The 15954-nt window shown below is 37.3% G+C and overlaps 1 protein-coding gene across 1 annotated transcript in view; it reads right to left on the bottom strand.

The window, feature by feature from the left end:
- FAM186A (family with sequence similarity 186 member A) overlaps nucleotides 1-15954 on the bottom strand; it is a 120151-nt gene that overhangs the window by 82995 nt on the left and 21202 nt on the right.

Genomic DNA, 15954 nt, shown 5'->3' with positions numbered 1-15954 from the left:
AAAGAATATTGGGTCTGAAACCATATCTGGACTCCAACTCTAGCTCTCTCATTAAAATGACTTTTAATAAATCACTTAACAATTCTGAGCTGCCCTGACTCATCTGTAAAATAACGGAGATGCTGAGTTTATAGTTGATGTGAGATGCGTAAGATGTGTGAAATACCTTATAAACTGTGGCTGCTGTAAACAAACTAATTAATTACTAATTAATTAAAGGAAGTTACTTCTTTTTCTTTTTTTAATCAACGCTTACACCTGGAAAGCAGCTATCAGAATATTCCACAACATGACTTCTACTTCATTATTTCCCCTCCTCAAGAATCTATCAGCAAATTCTCAGTGGGGGTAATTACTGCCTCATATGGGCATTTAGAAATTTGTGGGGACTTCCCTGGTGGCGCAGTGGTTAAGAATCTGCCTGCCAATGCAATGGACACGGGTTCCATCCCTGGTCGGGGAAGATCCCACATGCCGCGAAGCAAATAAGCCCATGCGACATAACTACTGAGACTGCGCTCTAGAGCCGGCGAGCCACAACTACAGAGCCCACACACTGCAACTACTGAAGTCCACATGCCTAGAGCCCACACTCCACAACAAGAGTGGCCACTGCAACGAGAAGCCCGTGCACCCCTACAAAGAGTAGCTCCCGCTCACCACAACTAGAGAAAGCCTGCACGCAGCAATGAAGACCCAACGCAGCCTAAATAAATAAATAACTTAAAAAAGAAATTTGTGGAAGCATTTTTGGTTGTAACAATGAATGGGAGGGAAGATTTATTGTATTTAGTAAAAGGTGCTAAGTAAGGGGTGCCAGCCCACCCAACGGTGCAATGGACAGTACACATGTTAAAGAATTGGTCCGTCCTGCATAAATTTTGACTGTCCCATGGGATATTCACATAGGTTTTAAAAAAATCTGTTTATAATTATCTGAGCCTAGAAACTTACTCTTTTTAAAGTATAAATGCAGAATAATTTTTTACAAAGTTTCATTGCTTACTGAAATTTCCAGGAATGCAAATATTTTGTAAATCAAAGGAAAATATTCTTTAGAATTTCTCCAATAAAATTTCACCATTCTGAAACACCATAGTACCAACTAGCAAGGCACTACTGCTAATAGTATGTAGTGCCAGTACAATAAACCTGCATTTGTATCAGCCTATATTTGTAGCTTTCATATTTATTTTAATTCTACATAAGGATGCAAGCCTCTATCTACTACTTTGTTATGTCTTCTAGTGAAGTTTGACCTAGAATTTACACATTGAAATGCATGTTATTATAAATTAGCACTTATATTTACGCTCACATATTAATTTTTTAAAGTATCAGTATAGATATTTTATCTATGAATTTCACTTCAGAGGAACAAAGGTATGTTAAAAATATTTTAAAAGGGAATGGTAAATCTGATAGATGGAGAATCACTGCTCCATCGTTTCCAAATTTATCAATTACTCGCTCAGTTTGGCTTCAGACAAACTGAACTCTCTCTACACTCCTTACAATAACATTAAGATTTGGATTTTGCAAGCCAAATCACCATGTCAAAAGAGTTATCAGGGCTTCCCTAGTGGCGCAGTGGTTGAGAGTCCGCCTGCCGATGCAGGGGACGCGGGTTCGTGTCCCGGCCCGGGAGGATCCCACATGCCGTGGAGTGGCTGGGCCCGTGAGCCATGGCTGCTGAGCCTGTGCGTCTGGAGCCTGTGCTCCACAATGGGAGAGGCCACAACAGTGAGAGGCCCGCGTACCGCAAAAAAAAAAAAAAAAAAAGAGTAATCAAATGTTAGGTGCTGGAAATACTGCAATCAGAAATAGGTAATGCAGTTGCAGCAAATTATCAGAAATACAGGAGAGCAGAGACAAAGTTTGATAAGCCGTGATGAAGAATAACATTACAAACTAACACACAGCATGGTGATTAAAGAAAAAGTATCACCAACTTCTCATAAATTCTCCCAGAAAATTGAAGAGAAAGGAACCTTTCTCAACTCATTCTTTGTGGTCAGAATTACCCTCATACCAAAGTCAGATAAAGATACTGCAAAACAGAAAAAACAAAAAAACTACAGACCAACATCTCTAAACATTGTTGCAAAAATCCTCAACAAAATACTAGCAAACAGAATTAAACAGCACATTAATAGAATTATATACCATGACCACGTGGGGTTTATTCAAGAGATGCAAAAATGGTTCAACATGTGAAAATAAATGAATGAAATATACCAAATTTACAAAAGGAAGGGGAAAAAAATCATATGATCATCTCAATTGATGCAGAATAAGCATGTGACAAAATTCAGCACCCTTTCATGATGAAAACTTCAACAAAACAGGTATAGAGGGAACATACCTCAAAATAATAAATGCCATATATGACAAGCCCACAGCTAACATCATACTGAAAAGTGAAAATCCGAAAATTATTCCTCTAAGATTAGGAACAAGGCAAGGATGCCCACTCTTACCAGTTCTGTTTGACATATTACTGGAAGCCCTAGCTAGAGTAATTAGGCAAGAAAAAAGAAATAGGGACTTCCCTGGTGGTGCAGTGGTTAAGAATCCACCTGCCAATGCAGGGGACACGGGTTCAATCCCTGGTCTGGGAAGATCCCACATGTTGTGGGGCAACATAGCCTGTGTACCACAATTACTAAGCCTGTGCTCTAGAACCTGTGAGCCACAGCTACTGAACCTGCGTGCCACAACTACTGAAGCCTGCATGCCACAACTACTGAAGCCCGTGCACCTAAAGCCTGTGCTCCACAACAAGAGAAGCCTGCGCACAGCAACGAAGAGTAGCCCCCACTCGCCGCAACTAGAGAAAGCCCACCCGCAGCAGCAAAGACTCAACACAGCCAAAAATAAATAAATATTTTAAAAAAGAAAAAGAAATAAAAGACATCCATATTGAAAAGGAGGAAATATTATATTTGTTTGCAGATGATATAATCTTATATATAGAAAACTCTAAAGATTCCATCAAAAGGGACTTCCCTTGGGGTGCAGTGGTTAAGAATCCACCTGCCAATGCAGGGGGCATGGGTTCGATCCCTGGTCCAGGAAGAGTCCACATGCCATGGAGCAATTAAGCCTGTGCACCACAACTACTGAGGCTGTGCTCTAGAACCCACAAGCCACAACTACTGGGCCCGTGTGCCACAACTACTGAAGCTTGCATGCCTAGAGCCCATGCTCCACAAAAGAGAAGCCACCGCAATGAGAAGCCCACTGTAACGAAGAGTAGCCCCTGCTCGCCACAACTAGAGAAAGCCTGTGTGCAGCAACGAAGACCCAACACAGCCAAAAAAAAAAGTTTCCATCAAAAAACAACAGAAACAACAACAACAACCCAAACCTGTTAGAACAAATAAATGAATTCATGAAAGTTGCAGGATACAAAATCATACACAAAAATGTTTAGTTTTCTATATACTAATAATGAACTATCAGAAAGAGAAATTAAGAAAGTTATCCCATTTACAACTTCATCAAAAAGAATAAAATACCTGAGACTAAATTTAACCAAGGAGGTGAAAGACGTGTATATTGGAAACTACAAGACATTAATGAAAGAAATTGAAGAAGACACACATGGAAAAGTATTTCATGCTCATACACTGTGAGAATTAATATTGTTAAAATATCTATACTACCCAAAGCAACCTACAGATTGAATACAATCCTTTTCAAAATTCCAATGACATTTTTTACAGAAATAGAACAAAAAATCCTAAAAATAGAAGAAAAAATCCTGAAATTTTTTACAGAAATAGAACAAAAAATCCTAAAATTTGATTCTTTTGGAATCATAAAAGACCCTGAAGAGCTAAAGCAATATTGAGAAAAAAGACAAAAGCTGGAGGCATCAAGCTCCCTGATTTCAAACAATATTACAAGCTATAGAAATTAAAACAGTATGATATCAGCATAAAAATAGACACATACATCAATGGAACAGTAAAGAGAGCCTGGAAATAAACCCCCACACACATATCATCAGTTTATGACAAAGGAACCAAGAAGGGCTTCCCTGGTGGTGCAGTGGTTAAGAATCTGCCTGCCAATGCAGGGGACGTGGGATCGAGCCCTGGTCCGGGATGATCCCACATGCCGCGGAGCAACTAAACCCGTGCGCCACAGCTACTGAACCTGTGCTCTAGAGCCCACAAGCCACAACTACTGAGCCCGTGAGCCACAACTACTGAAGCCCACGTGCCTAGAGCCCGTGCTCTGCCACAAAAGAATCCACCACAATGAGAAACCCGTGCACCGCAACGAAGAGTAGCCCCCACTCACCGCAACTAGAGAAAAGCCCGCGTGCAGCAACAAAGACCTAAGGCAGCCAAAATTATAAAAAAAAAAAAAAAAAAAAAAAAAAGGAACCAAGAATATACAGTGGGGAAAGGAAAGTCTTTTCAATATATGGTGCTGGGAAAATTGGACAGCCACATGCAAAAGAGTGAAACTGGATTTCTATCTTATACCGTACATAAAAATTAACTCCAAATGGATGAAAGACTTGAATGTAAGACCTGGAACTATAAAAATTCCGGAAGAAAACATAGGTAATAATCTCCTTGACATTGCTCTTGGTGATAATTTTTTGGATTTGACACCAATAGCAAAGGTAAAAAAAGCAAAAATAAACAAGTGGTACGACCTCAAACTAAAAAGCTTCTGGGGACTTCCCTGGTGGTCCAGTAGGTAAGACTCCATGCTCCCAATGCAGGGGGTCTGGGTTCAGTCCCCAGTCAGGGAACTAGATCCCACATGCATACGACAACTAAGAGACCACATGACACAGCTAAGAGTCTGCATGCCGCAACTAAGAAGTCCGCATGCTGCAACGAAAAGATCCCATATGCTGCAACGAAGATCCCAAGTGCCTCAACTAAGACCTGGTGCAGCCTAAATAAATAAATAGCTTCTGCACAGCAAAGGAAACCATCAACAAAATGAAAAAGCAACCTACCAAATGGGAGAAAATATTTGCAAATCATATATCTGATAAGGGGCTAATATTCAAAATATATAAAGAACTCATACAACTCAATAGCAAAAACCCAAACAATCTGATTAGAAAAATGGACTGAAGATATGCATAGACATTTTTCCAACGAAGACATACAGATGGCCAATGGGTACATGAAAAGATGCTCTACCATTATTAATCATCAGGGAAATGCAAATCAAAACCACAATGAAATGTACCTCATACCTGTTAGAATGGCTATTATCAAAAAGACTAAAATTAACAACACTTCTTAGTGTTGGCAAGGATGTGGAGAAAAGGGAACCCTTGTGCACTGTTGGTGGGAATGTAAATTGGTGCAGCTACTATGGAAAACAAAATGGAGTTTCCTCAAAAGATTAAAAATAGAGCTACCATATGATTCAGCAATTCCACTTTTGGGTATTTATCTGAAGAAAATAAAAATACTAATTAGAAAAGATATTTGCACTCCCATGTTCACTGTAGCATTATTTACAATAGCCAAGATATGGAAACAAACCAAGCATACATAAATATACAATGGAATATTATTCAACCACAGAAAAGAATGAAGTTTTGCCATTTACAACAACATGGATGGACTTTGAGTGCATTATGCTAAGTGAAATAAGTGAGACAGAGAAACACAAATACGGTATGATCTTTCTTATACGTGCAATCTAAAATAAAACTAAATTCATAGCTACAGAGAACAGTTTGGTGGTTACCAAAGGTAGGGGTAGGGACAGTGTGAAAAATGGGTGAACTATTTCTTTTTTTAGTTTAGTTTAAATAAATTGAATTTTTAAAAATCAGTTGTGTTGTTATACACTAACAGTTAACAATCTGAAAAGGAAATTAAGAAAACATTTCTACTTACAGTAGCATCAAAAGAATAAAATACTCATAATAAACTTAACCAAGGAGATGAAAGACAATGTTAAAACATCAGTACTACTGAACCAATCTACAGACAGTACAATCCCTAACAAAACCCCAATGGTGTTTTTTGCAGAAATAGAAAAATCCATCTTTAGTATTCATGTGGAATCTCAAGGTACCCCAAATACCCAAAACCATCTTGAAAAAGAAGAATAAAATTGGAGACCTCATACTTCTCATTTTCAAATATTACTATAAATCTACAATAATTAAAATAGCATACTGTCATAAAAGACATATAGACCTGTAGAATAGAATACAGAGCCCAGAAATAAACTTTTGCATATATGGCCAAATAATTTTTGACAAGAGTGCCAAGACCATTCAATGGGAGAGGACAATCTGTCAACAAATGATACTGGGAAAACTGGATACCCACATGCAAGAATGAAGTTGGACCCTTATCTTATACTATATACAAAAATTGACTCAAAATGGATCAAAAACCTAAGCATAAGACCTAAAACTATAATACAGAGGAAATGTAGAGAGAAAAGCTTCATGACGTTGGATTTGGCAATGATTTCTTAGATATGACACCAAAAGTACAGGCAATAAAAGTAAAAATAGATAGATTGGTCTAAATCAAAATTTAAAACTTGTGCATCAAAGGACACAACAAAGTGAAAAGGTAACCTATAGAGTGAAAAAAATTTTTGCAAATCATATATCTAATGAAGGGTTAATATCCACAATATATAAAGAACTCTTGGGACTTCCCTGGTGGCACAGTGGATAAGACTCCATGCTCCCAATGCAGGGGGCCCAGGTTCGATCCCTGGTCAAATCCACTGTGGAATCTGAGAACTAGATCCCACACGCATGCTGCAACTAAGAGTTCACATGCCACAACTAAGGAGCCCATGTGCTGCAACTAAGACCCAGAGCAATCAAATAAATAAATATTAAAAAGAACTTATTTAAAAATAAACTCTCAACATCAAATAAATAAATAACCCAATTCAAAAATGGGCAAAGGACTTGAATAGACATTCAAAGAAGATATATAAAATGGCCAACAGATATATGAAAAAAAGCTCAACATCACTAATCATTAGGGAAATGCAAATCAAAACCATAATGAGATACCACTTCACACCCATACAGATGGCTACTATCAAAAACAAACAAGAGAAAAATAGAAAATAAATGTTGGCAAGGATGTGAAAATTGGAACTCTTGTGCACTATTGGTGGGAATACAAAATGATACAGCCACTATGGAAAATGTATAGCAGTTCCTCAAAATATTAAAAATAAAATTACCATATGATCCAGCAATTTTACTTCTGGGTATATACCTGAAATAATTGAAAACAGGGTCCCTAAGAGATCTTAGTACACCTGTGTTCATAGTAGCATTATTCACAATAGCCAAGAGATAGAAGCAACCCAAGTGTGCATTAACAGCTGAAAGGATAACAAGATGTGGTATATACATACATTGAAATGTTATTCAGCCTTAAAAAGGAAAGAAATTCTGACACATGGTACATGGATGAACCTTAAGACATTAAACTAAGTGAAATAAGCCAGTCATAAAAAACAAATACTGTATGATTTCACTAATATGAGATATCTAGAATGGTAGAATTTATAGAAACAAGTAAAATGGTGGTTTTCCAGAGGCTAAAGGGAAGAGGGAAATAGGATATTGTTTAATAGGTGTAGAGTTTTAGTTTTGCAAGATGAAAAAGTTCTGGGGGAATCCCCTGGCAGTCCAGTGGTTAGGACTCCGTGCTCTCACTGCCAAGGGCTGTGCAGTGGGGCCAAAAAAAAAAAAAAAAAGATGAAAATGTTCTGGAGGTTGATTGCATAACAATGTGATTATACTTAATACTACTGAACTATATACTTAAAAATGACTGAGATGATAAAATTTATGTTATGTGCATTCTACCACAATTAAAATTAGACAAAAACTTTTTTAAAATTAAAATAAGGAGTAATCAGATGTTAAGTGCTGGAAATATTGCAATAAGAAACAGATGATCCAGTTGCAGCCAGTAATTTAAGTCAGGTATACAGGAGAGCAGAGTCAAACTTTGCTAGGTCAAGTGATGAAAAATAACATTACGAACTAACCAGCTGCTCATAAATTCTTCCAGAAAACTGAACAGGAAAGAACATTTCCCAACTTATCCTTTGAGGCCAGCATTATCCTGATACCCAAATCAGACAAAGACATAAGAAAATAAACTATATGTCAATATTCTTTATGAACACAGTCACAAAAATGCTTAACAAAATATTAGAAATTAGATCAGACAATGGACTAGAAAGAAAACATTATGAATAAGTGGGGTTTATTCCTAGAACACAAGGTTGATTCAAAACTGGAAAATTAATAAATGTAAGTCACCATATCAATAGTCTAAATAAGAAAAAACGTATGATCATCTCAATAGATGCAGAAAAAGCAGCTGACAACATTCATTCATGATTTTTAAAAAAATTCTGTAGCAAACTAGGAATAGAGGATAACTTCCCCAACGTGATGAAGAACATTTACAAAAAATTTACAGCTAGGATTATACTTAATGGTGAAAGTCTAAATTGCTCTAAGGATTCATTTTTATTCAATCTTGTTTTAAGGTCCTACCCAATGCAATAAAGTAAGAAAAGGAAATAAAAGAATATTCATTGGAAAGGGAGAAATAAAAGGTTTGTATTTACAGACCAAACAAAAACAAACCAAAAATCAAACAAACAAAAAACTGTGTAAAAACTCCCAAAGAATCTATAAAAAAGAGCTTCCAGTATACAAAAATCAAAACCATATTTCTATGCACTAGCAATAAACAATTGAAATTTAATAAAACAGTACCATTTGCAATTAACACTAAAAATATGAAATACTTAAGTACAAATCTAACAAGTGCAAGATCTGTACGTTGAAAATTACAAAGCATTGATGAAAGAAATCAAAGAAGATCTAAATAAATGATGACAATTCTAAGCACAGACAAGGATGTAGAGCAACTGGAACTCATACTTTCCCAGTAGGAATGCAAAATAGTAAAGCTATTTAAGATAACAGTTAGGCAGTTTTTTGTAAACGTATGCTACCATACGATCTAGCAATACCATTCCTAGGTATTTAGCCAAGAGATGAAAACTTATGTTTATACAAGAATTTATACATGAATGTTTGTAGTGACTCTACTTGTAATTGCTCCAAACTGGAAACAACCCCAATATCCTTCAACTAGTGAAAGCATGCTTTATGGTAAGACAGATTCAAATGATGTAGGGTATGATTCCCTTTGTGTGGCATTCAGGAAAGGGAAAACTATAAGGACAGAAAACTAATGGCTTCAGGGGTCTATCAGCCAGGGAGAGGTTGGCCACAAAAGGGCATAAGGGGATTTTTCGAGGAGACAGAATTGTTTTAAATCTGAATTTTGATGGTGATGACATGTCTTTGTCAAAACTCTTGAACAGTATACCAAAAGTGGGAATTTTACCTTAATTAAAAAAACAAAGTTACAGGCAGTAAAATCAGACTACCTGGATTTTATTTTATTTTTTTAATTTTTAAATTTTTTTGGCTGCGTTGGGTCTTCATTGCTGTGAGCGGGCTTTCTCTAGTTTTGGTGAGCGGGGGCTATTCTTTGTTGTGGTGCACGGGCTTCTCATTTCGGTGGCTTCTCTTGTTGCGGAACAGAGGCTCTAGGCACACAGGCTTCAGCAGTTGCAGCACTCTGGCTCGGTAGTTGTGGTACACGGGATTAGTTCTCTGCAGCATGTGGGATCTTCCCGGACCAGGGATCAAACCCGTATCCCCTGCATTGGCAGGTGGATTCCCAAGCACTGCACCACCAGGAAATCCCACACTACCTGGATTTGATTCAGATCCACCACAGTGTAACAACTATGACCTTTAGGCAGGCCTCAAATAGTCTCAGTTTCCCATCCGTGAAATAGGATTGATAGTAATACCTATCCATGTTGAATTATCATGGGAATTAAGTGAGATAATCCGTAAATAAACTTTTACCATAGGTAACATGGTAAACACTTTAAATGCTACCAGGTTATTAAGTGCTCACTATATGCCAGAGGGGTGAAAGGGTCAAAGTAAGAAGAAGGGTAGAGAAAGCACCGTAACCTGGAGCAGGATAGAACATGAGAAGCAGATAATAGCAATAGCAAAATGAACACAGTGTACCTATTCTCCAGTTGAAAAAACAGAAAATCTTTAAAGTCTCCTGTGTTCCCCATATCAATTGCATCCCTTTCCCAATGCCCAGAGATAAATACTATCCTGAATTTTAATCTCTATACTTTTAACACCGTAGTAAGCTGAATGATGTCCCCATCCCCCAAAGATATTGTTAACGAACACAAGTTCCTTCACAGTGAGGCCAAACAAATCTAAATGTCGGAGTTTGGAGCAGAGAAAGGTTTATTGCAGGGCCAAGCAAGGAGAATGGGTGGCTCCTGCTCAGAAACCCACAACTCTCCAATGGTTTGGGGAGATAAGTTTTTACAGGCAAAATTGGGGGTGAGGGCTGCAGGGTGTGTGACTTTCTTCTGATTAGGTTGGTGGTGAGGCAACAGCGTGGTGCTCTAGGAATCTTGTGTTCAGCCTGAAGTTACCATCATAACCTGGGTGGAGGCCTTAGTACCTGCAGAAGAACTCAAAGGCATTGTTATGTATATTCCTTGCAGAGGAACCAGGACCCTGCCCCAAGGCTGCACTGTTGTTTCTTGACTGCTCCTCCTTTGCTTCTGCATTCCCTCCCTTCCCTGATTAGCAACTATTTGAATCTGCCCTTTAGAACTCAGGGAAGGTCGAGGAGGTTGAAGACTTTGCCTGCAAGTAAGAAACGGGGACACGGAAAGGATTTGTAACAGAGAGGGCCCCACAGGGTCTTACTCCATTTCAGTATCAGGTCATAATCCCTGGAATGTGTAAAAGTTACTTTATATGGAAAAAGGGTCTTTGAAGATGTGTTTAAATTAACGATCTTGGGGTGGAGAGATTATTCTGGATTATCCAGGAGTGCCCTATTGCAATCACAAGTGTCCTTATAAAAGGGAGGAAGAGGGACAAAATTTTACAGACACATACAGAAGAGAAGGTTCAAAGTGAAGATGGAGCAGAGAGAGATTTGAACCTGCTGGCCTTGGAGTCTGGAGTGATGTGGCCACAGACAAGGAATGCCAGCAGCTACCAGAAACTGCAAGAGACAAGGAATGGATTCTCAGAGTCCGGAGAGAGAGCAGCCCTGCTGATATCTGGACTTCAGCCCAGTGATGCAGATTTCAGACCTCTAGAATTTCTGACCTTTAGACTTGTGAGAGACTAAATATCTGTTGTTTTATACCACGTGGTTGTGGATGTTTGTTACAGCAGTGAAGGAAACCATAATATGTCACCCCAAAATATGCCTCTGACATAAAAATTATTTTGAGCTGAAGGCTATTAAGAATCAGCAAACGTGGGAATCCCCTGGCTGTCCAGTGGTTAGAACTCCTGCTTTCACTGCCGAGGGCCTGGGTTCAATCCCTGGTTGAATCCCCGCAAGCTGTGTGGCGTGGCCAAAAAAAAAAAAAAAAAAAATCAGCAAATGCCGGAAAAGCTCTCTTATCCCCCTGTTCTGCCTAAAGGCAGGATACAAATTCTTTTTACTGGAGATAGACTTATCAGCACCAGAGGAATCTGCAAAGAAACCTTACTCTATTAGTTTCCTCCCATATATTTACCTTCCCACAGTGTGCCACTTTGAAAGCCTAAAACTACTTTCCTTTGTCCTGTCATTTCTCCACAAATTTATTGTTCTTTGTTGAAGATGCTAACATAAGCCACTTGGAGTTACTCTTCCTTTAAATATCTCCCAGGTGATGTGCACTGCACACATTAATAAAGTGCTTTTCTCTTGTTAATCTGTCTTTTTGTGAAGGAGTACTAGCTGAAAACCTAAAATGGGTGAGGTAAAGTTTCACTCACGCATGTGTGCACACACACATCCTTAGACAGTAGATTGTGTACTTGTGCTTGTTTTTAAATTATTCTCTTTATCCTTCAGTGACTTGCTTTTTTCCCTCAACATAGTGTTATTTTTAGTTTATACACATTGGAATGTATACCTATAGCTCGTTCATTTACACTGTTGTGTGTTTAGTATTTTATTGCACAAATATACTACAATTTACTTATCCATTACTATATTGGTTTGTTTTCAGTTTTGTGCTTTTACAGACAATGGTATAAAATTTTTGAACATTCCTCATGGTACACACATGCAAGAGTTTTTCTAGAGCTACGCTGTCCAATATGGTAGCCACTAGCCACATGTAGCTACTGAGAAATTTTAATGAGGCAAGTGTGACAGGAAATAAATTTTAATTTAAATTAAACTAATTGAAAATTTAAAACTAATACGATTCATTTATTGGAAAACCTTTAAGTATTTTGGAAGAACTTGGTATATGAATCTAAATCTTCATCTAAAAATTTTATGAAACCTAAATATCGATCAAGTATTTCTGATGAAAATTTGACGTGCAATTTGAGATGTATTCTAAGAACAAATTACATGCTGAATTTCAGACAGTATGAAAACAGTGTATACCTCTTAATAATTTTTTTTATTGATAAACAACTTCAAGCTTTGAAGAGTAAATAGCTCTCAACCTAGAACTATATATCCAGCAAAATTATCTTTCAAAAGTATGAGGGTTATATGATATTAATATTATAAAAATATGTTATAAAGAGTTTTCCATTTTTCTCTTCTCTGAAAAATTTGTGTAAGTTTAATTTTCCTAGAAAATTTCCCAATTCACCTAAGCTTTCTAAGTTACTGTCCCCAAGTTGTACAATATATTCTATATCCTCTTACCATTTTTTCAATCTCTGCTGCATGTACTGTTATATCACCCCTTTCATTCTTTTTTTTTTTAATATTTATTTATTTATTTGGTTGTGCTGGGTCTTAGTTGCAGCAAGTGGGCTTCTTAGTTGTGGCTACCCCTTTCATTCTTTTTTTTTTTAAAGGTAGAAATGAGTTTTCTTTTTTTCAAATTAATTAATTAATTTATTTTTTGGCTGCGTTGGGTCTCTGTTGCTGAGTGCGGGCTTTCTCTAGTTGCAGCGAACGGGGGCTACTCTTCATTGCACTGTGCGGGCTTCTCATTGCAGTGGCTTCTCTTGTTGCAGAGCATGGGCCCTAGGTGCGTAGGCTTCAGTAGTTGTGGCACGCGGGCTCAGTAGTTGTGGCTCATGGGCTCTAGAGCACAGGCTCAGTAGTTGTGGCTCTCGGGCTTAGTCACTCCGCGGAATGTGGGATCTTCCCAGACCAGGGCTCGAACCTGTGTCCCCTGCATTGACAAGTGGATTCTTAACCACTGCGCCAACAGGGAAGTCCACCCCTTTCATTCTTAATAGTGTTTATTTGCTCCTTGTCTTTTTTTTTCTTGATCAACTGTTACAAAGATTGTTCAATTAGACTACTCAAAGAATCATTTTTTACCTTTCTTAAGCCTCTTCATTGTATTTTTTTCTATTTTTTAAATTTGTACTCTTAATTTTTGTTATTTCCTTCATCTTACATTCTCTGGGCTTAATCTGTTGTTTTTTTCCCCCTAACTTCTAAGTTGTCTGTTTAACTTATGCATTTTTAACTTTCTTTTCTAATATAAGGTATAAATTTCCCTGTAAGTACTACTTTCATTACATCTCATATGCATTTAATATAGTGCATTTATTGTTATTCTAAGTATGTTATTCTAAGCATTTTCTAATTTCTACTATGACTTCTTTGACTTATGAATTATTTTGGAGTTTTCCCCAATTTGTTTCTCTATTTTTTAGCCAACTTTTGTCCACTAATTTCTAATTTGGTTACATTGTGGTCTGTACGATATCAATTCTTTGAAAATTTTAAAACCTTTAATCTAAAATGTGGCCAATTCTGGGAAATGTTCCATTTGTGCTTAGAGAATATGTATTTTCCAGTTTTAATGTTGATTCCTGAATTTGTCCATTAGATGATGCTTGTTATTGTGTTGTTTAAACCTTTTACATCTTCAATGTGGTTTTGTTAGCTTAATCAACCAATTATATCAAAATAGTAGAGTTTTTTCTATTTCTTCTTGTACTTGTGAAATCTTTTTCTTTGTATATTTTTAAGCTTTGTTACTAGAGGCATAGGCATGCGTGCAGGTTCAGAATTATCACATATGGAATTGAATCTTATTGCTTGATAACCCTCTTTCTCTCCAGTAATACTTTTTTTTTTTGGCTGCATTGTGTCTTCGTTGCTGCCTGTGGGCTTTCTGTAGTTGCGGCAAGCAGGGGCTACTCTTCGTTGCAGTGCACGGACTTATTGTGGTGGCTTCTTTTGTTGCAGAGCACAGGCTTTAGTCGCGTGGGCATCAGTAGTTGTGGCACGTGGGCTCAGTAGTTGTGGCTCACTGGCTTACTTGCTCCACGGCATGTGGGAATCTTCCTGGACCAGGGCTCGAACCCATGTCCCCTGCATTGGCAGGTGGATTCTTAACCACTGCACCACCAGGGAAGCCCTCCAGTAATACTTCTTGACTTAAAGTCTATTTGTCTGATACTAAAACAATTGCACCAACAGTTAATATTTGTCTGGTATATGTTTTGCCATCCTTTTGTTTTCAATTTTTCTGTCTCTTGTTTTAGATATCTTCTAAAGAGAATTTACTGAATTTTTTTCATCCAGTCTAACAATCTTTGTATTTTAATTTTTACTTTTGCATAGCTATTGAATATATCAGTCAGGGTCTAACCAGAAAAAGAGAGAGCATTACATACGTAAAGCATAAAAAATTTTAAAGTAGAGAGTTTGTTACATATGTCATAGAAGAGCCAAAAGGCCAAACAGGGGATGAAAGTGAGGCAACCAGAGATTAGTAACAGCAGGAACAAAGAGAGGAGATTGTGTTACTGAAGCTCAGGTGCTTGGAAGCTGGTATAATAGGCCTGTCATGAACTGGATCCATGAAGGAGATACTCCAGAGACACTGCCCCAGCGAAACAGGGAGGGGGGTCTACCTTCCTCCTTCCTTACAGCCTTTTGCTTTGCCTTCCTTTGTCCAAACCCAGAAGCCCGCTGGCATAGGTGCTTGGGAAAGGCAGCATGCAGGGGTCTGTCCACCTCTCCTCCATTCCTTCCCATGCCACATAATTCAGAGAAGACTAAGGGAAAGGTAAACAGATCCAGGTCCAGCAGATTGATATATTTGCTTCATTTTTACCATCTATAATCATTCACGTTATTTCTAATTACAATGATTACAAAGCACTAAATAAGACTGATTAGAATACTTACTGTTCTAAGTTTTTCACCTTTCTTGCTGACTTTTGAATTGATTTTTTTCTCTTAGTAATAGCTTCCTTAAAAATTTCAACACATATATTTATAAATTAACACAGTCTAAGGTAAATCAATATCAATACGCATCTTGGATAGTACAAGTATCTTAATGCTTTAACACTGATCAATCTCTTTTTAATATGTTATTGTTGTCCAGTATTTTATTTCTATTTTTGTAAAGCTCCACAAATTAGACATTATTATTGTTTTATTGTTATTGTTTTATATACCTGATTTCTTTATATTTGCCTATGTGTACAATTTTATTTTCTCATTACACCTTTTTTCATATTAAACTTCTCTGTAATTACCTTCCTTCTTCCTCAGAAACATCCTTTAGAAGTTCCTTAAGTGAGGGTCTATTAGTAGCAAACCCTCTAAATTTCTCATTGTCTGAAAATGTCTTTACTTCACCCTCATACTTGAAAGATTTTTTGCTGGATATGCAATTCTAGGTTGAGAGTTGTTTACTCTCAAAGCTTTGAAGTTGTTATCCCATTATCTTTGGTATCCATTGTTACTCTTGAGATAGCTGGGAGAATAAATGCCATTACTTTGTAGGAATCTGACTTTATTCTCTGCCTGCTTTTAAGATGCAATCTTTGTCATTGGTTTTCTGCTGTCTCACAACTATGTATTTAAATATTGACTT

This window comes from Lagenorhynchus albirostris, chromosome 11, assembly GCF_949774975.1.
Source record: "Lagenorhynchus albirostris chromosome 11, mLagAlb1.1, whole genome shotgun sequence".
NCBI lineage: Eukaryota > Metazoa > Chordata > Mammalia > Artiodactyla > Delphinidae > Lagenorhynchus > Lagenorhynchus albirostris.
This window is presented reverse-complemented; position numbering and strand designations above follow the sequence as displayed.